Source organism: Hypanus sabinus, chromosome 10, assembly GCF_030144855.1.
Source record: "Hypanus sabinus isolate sHypSab1 chromosome 10, sHypSab1.hap1, whole genome shotgun sequence".
In the NCBI taxonomy this organism is placed as follows: Eukaryota; Metazoa; Chordata; class Chondrichthyes; order Myliobatiformes; family Dasyatidae; genus Hypanus; species Hypanus sabinus.
The window spans coordinates 143,668,273-143,681,164 of NC_082715.1; the positions used below are offsets into that span (position 1 = coordinate 143,668,273).

The 12,892-nt window shown below is 43.6% G+C and overlaps 1 long non-coding RNA gene across 1 annotated transcript; it reads right to left on the bottom strand.

Annotated features, from left to right (window-relative positions):
* Positions 1–660: 660 nt before the first annotated feature.
* Positions 661–10,007, bottom strand: LOC132401193 (uncharacterized). Its single transcript, XR_009514521.1, has 3 exons — positions 9,403–10,007; positions 7,799–7,916; positions 661–1,621 (listed from the first exon to the last, which is right to left on the bottom strand). It is a non-coding gene; the product is annotated as an uncharacterized LOC132401193 (long non-coding RNA).
* Between the last annotated feature and the right edge of the window lie 2,885 nt (positions 10,008–12,892).

Genomic DNA, 12,892 nt, shown 5'->3' on the forward strand with positions numbered 1-12,892 from the left:
TGTCAGATCAACACAGTATCTAACCCGTGAAGCATTTGATTAATAATTGGTTCAGGTTAAATCAATACTGATAGCATAACAATTAAATCGACCTGGACCAATTCAGTTCCATGAATGTTATACATTGCATGGTTTTTGTTCCATGCTTAGTTCTATTGTGTGTATTGCCTCAGTCACTGTACTGCACTGTAGACACTTCAAACCACTTTTTATAGTGTTCTTTACATTGTGAATATATGTGGTCTTTATTTATTTATTTGTGCACATTTTATTCAAAATCCATCCTTTAAACTCGAACTTTATTAGCTTTTTATATATAATTCCATTTTTATGCAATTTTGTTTGTTATAATTGTTGAATGTTATTTTTTGTTGCCTGTTGTACCCTGACCAATGCACCATGGCAAATTCCTAATACATCTATACGAATATGGCGAATAAAGTTGATCCCCGATCCTTGATCCCTGGGGAGGCTTGACCTGAACCAGCAAAGCACAATAATTAACTCACAAATAGTAAAGAAGTAAACCTTAGTTCTGTGAAATTCATCAGTTCTCTCCTTGCTATTCTGAACACCTTCACGCACTTAATCAAGGCTGCTACACAAGGAGAGGAGTTAGTAATTCTGTACCATCGGCTGCTGGTATCAAAAGAGATGACGGTTCACAATTTCAAGGTAAAATTTACTTTACAACTCCAAGATTCTTTTTCTGTGGGCATACTTAGCAAATCTATAAACTGTGAACAACCTGTGCAAATGCAGATATAAATAAGTAGTAACAAGCATGAAATAACAAGATAACAGAGTCCATAAATGTGTGTAGTTTTCCCCTTTTGTTCAAGATTCTGGATGACTGAGGGATAGTAATTGTTCTTGAACCTGGTGGTGCAAGTCCTGGGGCCCTTGTACCTTCTACCTGATGGCAGCAGTGAGAAACGAGCACGGCCTGGGTGGTGAGGATCTTTGAAGATGGATGCTGCTTTCCTACAGTAACATTTCATGTAGATGTGCTCAATGGTTGCGAGGGTTTTACTCGTGATGTACTGGGTTGAATCCACTACCTTTTGTAGAATTTTCTGCTCAAAAGCATTGATGCTCCTGTATCAGCCAGCCAGCACAGTTTTCATCACACGTTTGTGGAAGTTTGCCAAGGTTCTTGAAGACGTGCTAAATCTCCACAGACTCCTGAGGAAATAGAGGTGCTGTCATACTTTCTTCGCAATTACTTTTAAATGATGGGCATAGGACAGGTCCTCTGAGATAGTGACACCCTGGAATATAAAGTTACTGACCCTCTCTGCCTCTGATCCTCTGATGATTACTCACTCACAGACCTCTCTGGTTTCCCTCTCCTAAAGTCTACAATCAGTTCCTTGGTCTTATTGACATTGAGTGAGAGGGTGTTGTTATAAAACGACTTGGACAAGTTTTCAATCTCCCTCCTGTATGCTGATTCATCAGCCCCTTTGATACAGTTCACAACAGTGGTGTTGTAGTATTCTCTCTCGGGTGTAAGAGAACGCCGAACTAAACAACGAGGTAAACCGTAGTCAATGAAAACAGGGTCGCAGTAAGGTTAACCGTTTACTGTTCACTCTTCCTCATTAATGTATGGTGAAAACTGTTGACAAAACAATACAAGATTTGTACAGCATTTGTTTCCTTCTTGATATCGCACTTACATCATAAATACTTGCAAAAGTAAAACTACAACAACTACATTGCATTAATGTGCAGCATACAGTCAGAATCTACCTACACCATTGACTGCTTTAACACAAACTATCCGCAACTCTTTAACTAACGAAAACATAAACCTTATCAACTGTCATTACTTTTAACAGAATCAGCATTAACATTTTAATTCAACATATTGATTATCTCATGAACTTACGGCGTTGCTTCACTATGTTTCTAATGCGTAGAAGACAACTTTTCTTGCGCTGATATCGCACATGTGTGCCCCCCCACCTTCCCGTTTCTCCAAACCGGTATTTTCCCACAAGACGCGGCGAAAATGGATATGATGTCATCGCATGCCGCGATATATTACAGACAATGAATTTACTTTAAACAATCCTAACTTTAACTAGAAAAATGCTAACAAATGAATTACTAAGCGAAAATATTATAAACTAAACACATGCCATAAGGCAACACAGGTGTCATCAGCAAACTTGTATATGGTGCTGGAGTTGTACTTAGCCACACAGTCACAGGTGTAAATGAGTTGAGCAGGGGGCTAAGCACACATCCCTGCGGTGCTCCTGTCCTGATGGAGATTGTGGAGGAGATGTTTTTGCCAATCCAATCTGACTGACTGTGGTCTACAAGTGAGGAAATCCAGGATCCAATTGCACAAAGGGATATTGAGGCCCAGATCTTGGAGTTTACTGATTGGCTTCGGTTGTGACACATGATTAGAGCACATCAGGGGTGCCATAGCAAGTAGTTTTGAGGAGACATTATATCTTCCTTCAGTTTTGCACATGTGACAACCTCCATAATTATACTTTCATTTAGGCTGTGTGTCTCTGCCAAGCCCTCTGTCTGTGATTAACTAGTTCTTAGCAGACTTTTGGTGGCAACAGACACAAGGTTTGGCAGAGGCTGGATATCTTGAGTAACACACACAAAGCACTGGAGGAGCTCAGCAGGTCAGTGTCTCTGGAGGGGAATAGCCAGTTGATCATCAGCATCTTTTGAACGCCAACTGTCCATTTTCTCCATGGATTACCTGACCTTGTGAATTCCTCTGGCGTCTTGTGACACTGTTTCTTGATGACTATGGGATGACATCGCTGTCTGACATTACATCACATAGAAAAATTGTTGCTTCCATGGTGATGCAATGATGGGACATGATGATGTCACTACACCTGACCAGGGTGAACTATCTGATCTATCAGTCATATTAGAGGCCATTCAGCCCTTTAAGATGCTATCTTTTCAATAGATCAATGACCTGCCTCCACATGCGCACATCAATACCACTGTTCCCGAGGTAGACGCATTAAACACTGGGCTCCATTGGAGTGATCAGAACCAAATATTAGAAAACAGGCACAAATGTCAGCTGAAACTCATTCACATGTTTACCATGGATGGTCAGATACAAATTTCACCCCAATTCAATCTTAAATTTAAAAATAATCATTGATCAAAGTCAATCATCTTTGGTTGGAGAACCCTTCACCTTGCCTGTGTCGAGGCTCACGATTTTAGATCATTTTCTAGTCACACTCAAAGTTCAAAGTAAATTTATTATCAAAGTACACATATGTCACCATATACAACCCTGAGATTTATTATCTTGTGGGCATACTCAATAAATCTATAGAATAATAACAATAATAGTATCATTGAAAGACAACCCAACTGGGGCATTTAACAGAGTGCAGAAGACAACAAATGATGCAAATACAAAAAGAAGAAATATTAATAAACAAATAAGCAATAAGTGTCGAGAACATGAGATGAAAAGTCCTTGAAAGTGAGTCCCTTGGTTGTGGGACCATTTCAATAATGAGGTAAGTGAAGCTGAGTGGAGTTATCCCCTTTGGTTCAAGAGCCTGATGGTTGAGGGGTAATAACTGTTTCTGAGCCGGTGCCGTGAGCTCTGAGACTCCTATACATTCCTTCTGATGATGGCACAAGACGACAACATGTCCTGAATTAGTCTAGGCTTTTATTCCTTCTACCAAAGTCCATGACCATACACTTCCCTACACTATATTCCATCTGCTTCTTCTTTGCCCACTCTCCCAATCTGTCCAAGTCCTTCTGGAGACTCGTACATCCTCAACATTACCAGCTCCTCCACCTATCTGTGTATCATCTGCAAATTTGGCCACAAAGGCATCAATTCCATCATCCAAATCGTGATATAAAACATAAAAAGAAGCAGAGGCACAACTTGTCATCAGCAGCCAACCGGAATAGGTTCCCTATATTCCAACTCTTTGCCTCCTGCCTAGCAGCCGATCTTCTATCCATGCTCATATCTTTCCTGTGATACCATGGGTTCTCAACTTTTTAAGCAGCCTTGTGTGGCACCTTGTAAAAGGCTTTCTGAAAATCCAAGTGCACAACAGCAACCGATTTTCCTTTGTCGACCCTGCATGTTATTCCTTTAAAGAATTCCAACCGATTTGTCAGGCCAGATTTCCCTTTAAGAAAACTAAGTTGACTCTGTCCTACTTTATCATGTGCCTCCAAGTACTCTGGGCCTTCATTCTTAGTAATGGACTAAACCATCTTCCTAACCACTGAAATCAGACTAACTGGCCTATAATTCCCTTTCTTCTGACTCCCTCCCTTCTTAAAGAGTTGAGTGACATTTGCAATTTTACAGTCCTCTGGAACCATATCCAGAATCTAGTGATTTTTGAAAGATCATTACTAATGCCTCCACAATCTCTTCAGCTACTTCTTTCAGAACCCTGGGGTGTAGTCCATCTGGTCCAGATGACCTATTTATCTTCAGACCTTTCAGTTTTCCAAACACCTTCACCTTAGTAATAGCAACTACACTCACTTCTGACCATTGACACTCTGGAATTTCTAGCATAACATTAGTGTCTTCTCCCTTGAAGAGTGATGCAAAATACTTATTAAATTCATCCGCCATTTCCTTGACCCGATTACAATCTCTCCAATTTCATCTTCCAGCAGTTCAATAACCACTTTTCCCTCTCTTTTATTCTTTATATATCTGAAAATAATGTTTGGTATCTTCTTTGATACTTTTTGGCTCTTTGTCCTTCACATTTTACCTTTGCTATCCTTATATTTTTAGTTTCCTTCTGCTGGTTTTTAAAAATGTCCAAACCCTCTAACTTCCCACTAATTTTTGCTATATTATATGCCCTCTCTTTTGCTTTTATGCTGTTTTTGACTTCCATTGTCACCTCACCACCCTTCCTTGTTGGGCAAATGGGAGGGATGAGGCCCTGTGTACACAGCCCTCTGGATAAAAACCTCTGATGGGTAAATGAGAGACCTTGTTGATCCTCTCAGCAGTGAGGTCGGATGCCTTACAATTCCCCGACCAGATGATGATGCCGTTGGTCAGGACACTCTCGATAGTGCTCCTGTAAGAATTGGTTAGAATGGGCTGGGGGTGGTGGATAGGGGCCTCACCCACCTCAATCTCCTCAGCAAGTGAAGATGCTGCTGTGCGTTCTTGACCAAAGAGGTGGTGTTGAGGGACCAGGTGATTTCGTCTGTTTCGTACATTCCCAGAGACTTGATGCTCCTCACTTTCTCCACAGAGAAGCCATTTAACTGCAGTGATGAGCAGTCAGCCTCCACCTTCCTGAAGTCCATATTTATCTCCTCGGTCTTGTCCACATCGAGACTCAAGTTGTTGTGCTCATACCATTCCACCAGCTGCTCTACTACCTTTCTTGTGTTACGCCTGCAGCCCCCTCGTTTTTGAGAATCGCAGGATGGCTATTGATTTGGGTCAGGAGACCCAGGAAGTGAGAGAGAGACGTTTGGAATGTCTTGACCCCCCCCACCCCCGGCGATATAAAGCTACTGGAAACGGCCATTGTCTCTTGGAGACGGAATTGTGTATTAAAATACTGTGCTACGTGGAAGCCCTCAGGCAAAGTGGGCTGGTTGGTGGAGGGATTGCATCACCCCCAACCTGATTGACATCTGAGACCCTGTGAGTCAGGATAAAAGAAGGTCTGTGGGAACAGCCCCTCAGACGCACCAGAAGAAACGCTAGCGATCCCGTATTAGCAAAAGCCGGTGGGAAGGCCACGTGCGTCCGTTTTCATTTGCCCCGGAATCGGTGGTCCTTTACCACGGAAGAACGGTTTTCAGCTAACAACGGGGAAATCAACTCCCAACGACTCTCGAAGGATTGACATCATTAAAGGAATGGGCAAGTTTTAACCCGTCTTTCTCTCCAACCAAAAAGCTGCAGCTTGAACGAACTAAAGTGACTTTTATATTCCCATCGGACAATACATTATCCCCTAGACAATGATAGAGCTATTTCTTATTGATTATTATTATACCCGCGCTTTTAGATTTTGTATTGACGACGTATATCATCTGTATGTTTGCATTGATATTATTTTTGTGTATTTTTATCAATAAATACTGTTAAAAATAGTACCATCAGACTTCAAAGGACCTCTCTATCTTTGCTGGTAAGTGACCCAGTTACGGGGTACGTAACACTTGTCATCGATGTTGATGAGGCCAGCCACTGTTGTGAACTTGCTGATTCTGTTGGGAACTGGGACTAGGCAATACAGTCCCGCGTCAGCAGTGGGCCAGTGCTCAGACCGATGGTGCTGGACTGCCAACACCGACTGACTGTGGTGTTTCTGTCTAGAAGTCTAAGATCCATTTACAGAAAGAGGTGTTGACACTCAACGAGATCAGTTTACTCGCCAGCTTCTGAAGAATGATGGTATTAAATGCTGGACTGAAGCCAATAAGTAGCATCTTTGCGCGTGAGGCAATATTTTCCAGGTGGGGCACAGGACGGAGTGGAGTGCAGAGGCTATGATGGCATCAGTGGACTGATTGGAGCAATCGGAGAATGGGTAAAGTTTCCAATATAACGGGATGATGGGATTTAATGCAACCCATAACCAGCTGCTCAGAGCACTTCCTGTAGCACCATGTGTGGGCCGCTCAGTGGCATAGCAACTGGCACAACACTATACCACGTGAGCGATTGGGGTTCAACACCCGCTGCTGCCTGTAAGGGGTTTGTACATCCTCCCCGTGACCACGTGGGTTTCTTGCGGGTGCTCCATTTCATCCGACAGACAGGTTATTGATTTGTAGGCATGTTATACGGGCGTCGGAAGTGTGATGACTTGCCCCCAGATCCTCCTCGGACTGTGTTAGCCATTGATAGGCTTGACTGTCTGTCTCAATTCTTTGATGCACACGTGACAAATAATGTTCACCTTTGATCTTCATCCCTTTGAAGTGGACATAATAAAAAAAATCTGATTGACAAGTGTCCTCCCAGGAAGGAAATCTGCCACTTTTACCTGTTTAACCCACAGCTGAGGTTGGGGTTTAAACATCTCCACGGATAAAGCAACTTTGAGACAAAGAAGCAAGAGTTTTGATTCAAAACGCCGACAGTTCCTTCCCTCACCCAGATGCCTCTCGACGCACCGAGCTCCTCTAGCAGACTGCTTGTAGAAACACACGCAGAGTGCTGGAAGAACTCAGCAGGCCAGGCGGCGTTTCGTGTGGGTTTCCAGCATCTTTTGAGATCGTTTGATGCTCCAGATTCCAACATCTGCACTCTCTTGTTTCCCTCAATAAATGAAAATATTTTTAAATGGAACCGCTGTGGTGCCGCAGGAAATGCAGCAGGCAATTTTGGCTCAGTAAACTTCCCACACAGAGGAAAGTGATAATGATCAGATAATCTGTTTTAGCGATGTTAATTGAGGAATAAATATTGGCTGAGACACCAGGCATGGCTCGTCTGCTGTTTTTCAGCATAGCACCAGGGAATCTTACACATCCAGTTGTGGGAACAGATGAAACTTGGGTTTAACACTTCTGAATGTTGGCACTTTGATTGTGCAGAGCTTCCTTGGTCTTGCAGTGGAGGTCAGACAATGCTTCAAAGCAGATCAGAAATTAATTCTCTGAAGCATTTTCACCTTCCTGAAAGGTAATTTAATTGAATTCCTCAGTTTTCTTTATTGCGGCTCAAGTTTCAGTAGCTTCTTGCCGTAGAAACTGCAAACAAAGTCTTAATTGAGCCAAAATATAAAGAAGCCTGGATAAATATTTTACTGACCTTGCGCTTGCAGATCTTGTGAGATCACCCCGTTTCCATGGAGACCCAAGAGATGGCAGATGCTGGAATCTGGAACAACGCACAGTCTGCCGGAGGAGCTCAGCAGGTCAGGCAACATCTGTGGAGCAAAAGGGAGCTGTTGATGTTTCAGGATGAAACCCTGCTTCGGCGTTCTACTTCCATGTCCCACTGTTTCCCTACCTTTTCCTGCAGGAACCACCCCTTATTCACCCTCCCATGGTGTTTCCAAACTCCCTGCCGATGCTCTCTCCATACTGGACAGTGATGATGGAACTGGAAGAGTTTACAACTTTTCCCATCCTATGCGGTGCTCTCTCCATACTGGACAGATCCTCTCTGTGGGCTTCCACGCTTTCAGTGGAGCTTGGGATGAAGGCAGTTCTCTCGGCGACACCCCTGACTACCAGCTGCTCCTCACAACATCAGATGGGGTTGAAACAAAGCCTAGGACCCCCTGGTGCAGCTCCAGGGTTTGCAGTAGAATGCACAAATGGGGCAAATCGCACCTTGAAGCTTATTCCGTCATTAGCACTAACGGTGCTTCAGACCAGAGAGATCTTCAGATTTGGATTCGGATCAGTTTATTGTTACTTACACCAGAGTGTAACGAATCTCAGAATCAGAATCGGGTTTATTATCACTGACATATGTCATGAATGTTGTTGTTTTGGGGCAGCAGTACAGTGCAAAACATAAAAAGACTATAAACTGCAAAAAGAAATACAAATAAAAATTAAATAAGCAGTGCAGCAAGAGAGCAAAACTAGTAAGGTAGTGTTCATGGTCTCAATGTCCACTCAGAAATCTGATGGCAGAGGTCTAGAAGCTCTTTCTAAAACATTGATTGTAAGTCTTCAGGCTCCTGTACCTTCTCTCTGAGGGTAGTAATGAGGAGAGGGCCTGTCCTGGGTGCTGAGTGTCCTTAATGATTGACTTTGCCTTTTTGAAGCATTGCTTTTTGAAGATGCCCTCGATGCTGGTGCCCATGATGGAACTGGAAGAGTTTACATCTTTTCCCATCCTATGCGGTGCTCTCTCCATACTGGACAGTGATACCACCAGTTACAATGCCCTGCATGGTACATCAGTAGAAATTTACTGACAAACCAAATCTCCTCAAGCTCCTAATAAAAGATAGCCACTGGCGTGCCTTCTTCATAATTGCATCAATACGTTGGGCCTAGGAAAGATCTTCAGAGATGTTAATACCCAGGAACTGGAATCTCACAGACTAATAAATAACAACAATAATTACAGCGATGAGCGCAAAACAATAAAGTGGCCCAAAGAATAACAGAGCAAACTAAGCTGGTGAAAATAAAAATAAGACATTGAAGAGACAAGAAGGGGCTATTCAGATTAATTTATCGCATGAACTATGAAACATACAGTGAAATGTGTTGTTTGTATTAACAACCATCACTCCCAAGGATGTGCTGGGGGCAGCCCACAAGTGTGGCAACATAGCGTGCTCACCATGCTTGCCAGGACAACATGGAATGTAACCAATCAAGGCATATCAGGCAACAAGACAAGAACACCAAAACAAGCCCCATTCCTCCCTCGCTCCCATCCCCACTCACACAGTCCTCTGACCAGCTTTGGCCTCCAGCCTCCAGAGGATTCGCAAACTCTGGGCCTTTCACTTCCGAGGTGGGCCCACTGGCTTGGGGCTTCAGCCGTCCGGCCTCAACCTCTCGACTTCCAATTGACCTTTGGGCTTCGACATTCAGTATCAACCCAGGGTTATCGGTGACAATGAATGAGGACCCCGGATGAGGTGGAGTTAAGGATTTAATCTGTCTTTACAGTTCTTTCAAACTGGAAATCAAATACAACTGCAGATGCTAGAAGCTGCAAGGAGAACAGGAGAGCTCAGCCAGCCAGGCGGCATCTGTGGAGCTGTAACACTGCATTCTGCACTCTGTCACTGTGCTGTCCTTGTTCTACCTCAGTTCACTGTTGTATCGATCTGATCTGTACGAACGGTACGCAAAACAGGGTTTTCTCTGTACCTCAGTGCACGTGACAGTAACATACCTGCTTACCAAGTTATAGAACTAATGACTTCTTTCAGACTTCTCTTTCACATCCCCTCCCCAATGGTCTGACAACCTCTCCAACTCTGAGTTGTGCCTGTCTCTATGATTCCGTTGTCACTGGAGCCTTTCTTTTTGTTCCACTTTGGATCCCACTACAACTTTTGCACTTTTCCATTGTTTTGCCCTCAATGTAATGAGTATTATCAGTGTCTCCTGTTCTTCCTGCAAAGGGATTTCAGCTGAGAAACCGTGGAAGACCTTCGAAGCTCCTTTTCACAGTGCGCAATAAAATTAAATGCCAGTTAAAAGCAAGGGGAGTAAGGGCGAGGAGAGCCAGCCTCGGAGCACGAGGAGTCAAAATCAAAGCTCATGCATGCAATGTCATCAAGTGTAGTGAGAGACTGGAGGTTTGGCAGGCTGTGAAAATGGACCATTGGGCTGTGTTATAAGATTATCTACCCACTGTTCTAAGATTCTTGAACAGACGTCTTGTACGATAAAGCTCTCTCAGTCTAATCGATCATGGCTCCTGCTCTTTACTCGTCCACCTACATCCTCTGTAACCCTCTGTAATTCTGTTCTTTCTCCCTCATTTTATACCACATTGAAGTACTTATGTACAGTGTGGTATGATCTGTCCGGAAGGGACGCAGGCAGACCTTTTCAATAGTGGATGGCAGTTATCCTTGGACTATTCTCAGGTTACAGCAGAATCCCCTCCTCAGTCTGTCATCACCTCAGAATCCTTTCTCAGTTGAGTAACATACACAAAATGCTGGAGTAACTTGGCAGGTTAGGCAACATTGATGGGCAGGAATACACAGTCGATGATCTGGACCGAGACTCTTCGTCAGATCTGGAAAGGAAGGGGAAATAAGGTGGGGGGAGGGGAAGGAGTACAAGCTAGAAGGTGATAGGTGAGGCCAGGTGAGGGGGAAGGTAGGTGGGTGGGGGAGGGGGGTGATGAGAAGCAGGGAGGTGATAGGTGGAAAAAGTAAAGGGCTTCCGGTTTTGATGAAGGGACTCGGCCTGAAATGTCAGCAGCTTATCCATTTCCACAGACGCTGCCTGATCTGCCGAGTTCCTCCAGCATTTTGTGTGTGTTACTCCGGATTTGCAGCATCTGCAGAATTTCTTGTGTCTATCCTTTATCACCATTCCCCTTCTCCTCCTTATCCTCTCAGAAACTCCACACAAACTGCTGCCAATTCCTTCCTCCTCCACATACGCTGCTCGGCCGTGGAGTTCCTCCAGCTCTTGATTCCACCATCTGCAGAATCTCTTGGTATTTATTGAATAAATCTTTTAGTGTCAAGGTGCAAGACACAGAACCAAAAGTCCACACACAGCACATATAGCACAGGTAATTATGTTAGCAGAAAAACCTACAGTTATAGAAATAATAATGTAGCCCAAGTCCCTGAGTGTCATGCCTGTAGATTGATGATGCATGGATGTTGGCCTGGAGCCATGTTTCTGCAAGAACAAGCCTGCAGCAGTTCCTCATCTCTCACGAGTGCAGTCCCAGACGGACGCAATCCAGCTTGTCTTCCACCGAGCAATCAGTTTGCTCCAAGTGGGAACAGGATTTGCAGCCACTGAACACAGCAGAATTTGCCATTGCCCACTGAGCCACTTAGTCACAAATTATAACACACTGCAGTACGGTTTGCAAAACTGATATAAAGCAGACGGCTCTGAAACGAGAACCACTTTATGACACCTTCTTGTTGAAAACATACCATTACACTGACAGATGCAAAAATCATTTATTACAATAATTCAGGATAATTGATTGCAGTGTGAATGTAGCTTTGTGCTGCTCGTAATGAGCTCTGTGGGGAGAATTTTCACTGAATATGCAAATAGTCAACTCCAGAGATTGTGTAACGTTCATCCAATCCTTACTGAAGTGCTGGTTCTTCTTACACAGCCAATTACAAAGGACAGATTTTTGCAGCTTCAGCCCCTGCTCTCTTCTGTCTTCACTGCTAGCGAGTGGGAAAGCAGAGATGACTGACTCCTTGAAGGTTAAGTGGGGAATGGTTCTTTCAGCTTTGATTCTGGTTGGTGGGTTCACACTTATGTAAATTAGGCCATGAGCCATAGGAGCAGAATTAGGCTATTCAGACAGACAGACATACTTTATTTATCCCGAGGGAAACTGGGTTTCATTACAGCCGCACCAACCAAGAATAGTGAAGAAATATAGCAATATAAAACCATAAATAATTAAATAATAATAAGATAATCATGCCAAGTGGAAATAAGTCCAGGACCAGCCTATTGGCTCAGGGTGTCTGACACTCCGAGGGAGGAGTTGTAAAGTTTGATGTCCACAGGCAGGAATGACTTCCTATGATGCTCAGTGTTGCATCTCGGTGGAATGAGTCTCTGGCTGAATGTACTCCTGTGCCCATCAAGTCTGTTCCACCATTCTGTTGTGGTTGATTTATTTCTCTCTCTCAACCCCATTCTCTTGCCTTCTCTGCCCTGGCTCTAACACCCCGACTGATCAAGAATCTATCAACCTCCATTTTAAATATGCCCAGTGAATTGGCCTCCACAATGGAACAATGGTGAACAGATTCACCACCCTTTAGCTCGAGAAATTCCTCCGATTCTCCATTTGAAAGGGACGTCCTTCTATACTGAGGTTGTGACCTCAGGTCCTAGACCCCCCCTACCACAGGAAACATCTTCTCCATGTGCACTCTATCTAGGCCTTTCAATATTCAATAAGCTGCACCTAAAACCCTCAGCCAATGTCTGCAATCATGACCATGAAATGTTCATCAATGCCAACATAATTCTAGAGCTGATGCAGTGATAACATTCTCTATACCCACATGTCTATTATGACACACCCTCAGATCCCACCAATGACTGGTATTTGGTTTATTATTGTCCTAGTTGCTGAGATACGGTGAGAAATCTTTGTTCATGTGTCATCCCGACAGATCATTCCATACATAAGTACATTGCAGTCACTCAAGAGGAAAACCAATGCGGGATATAGTGTTACGAAGTG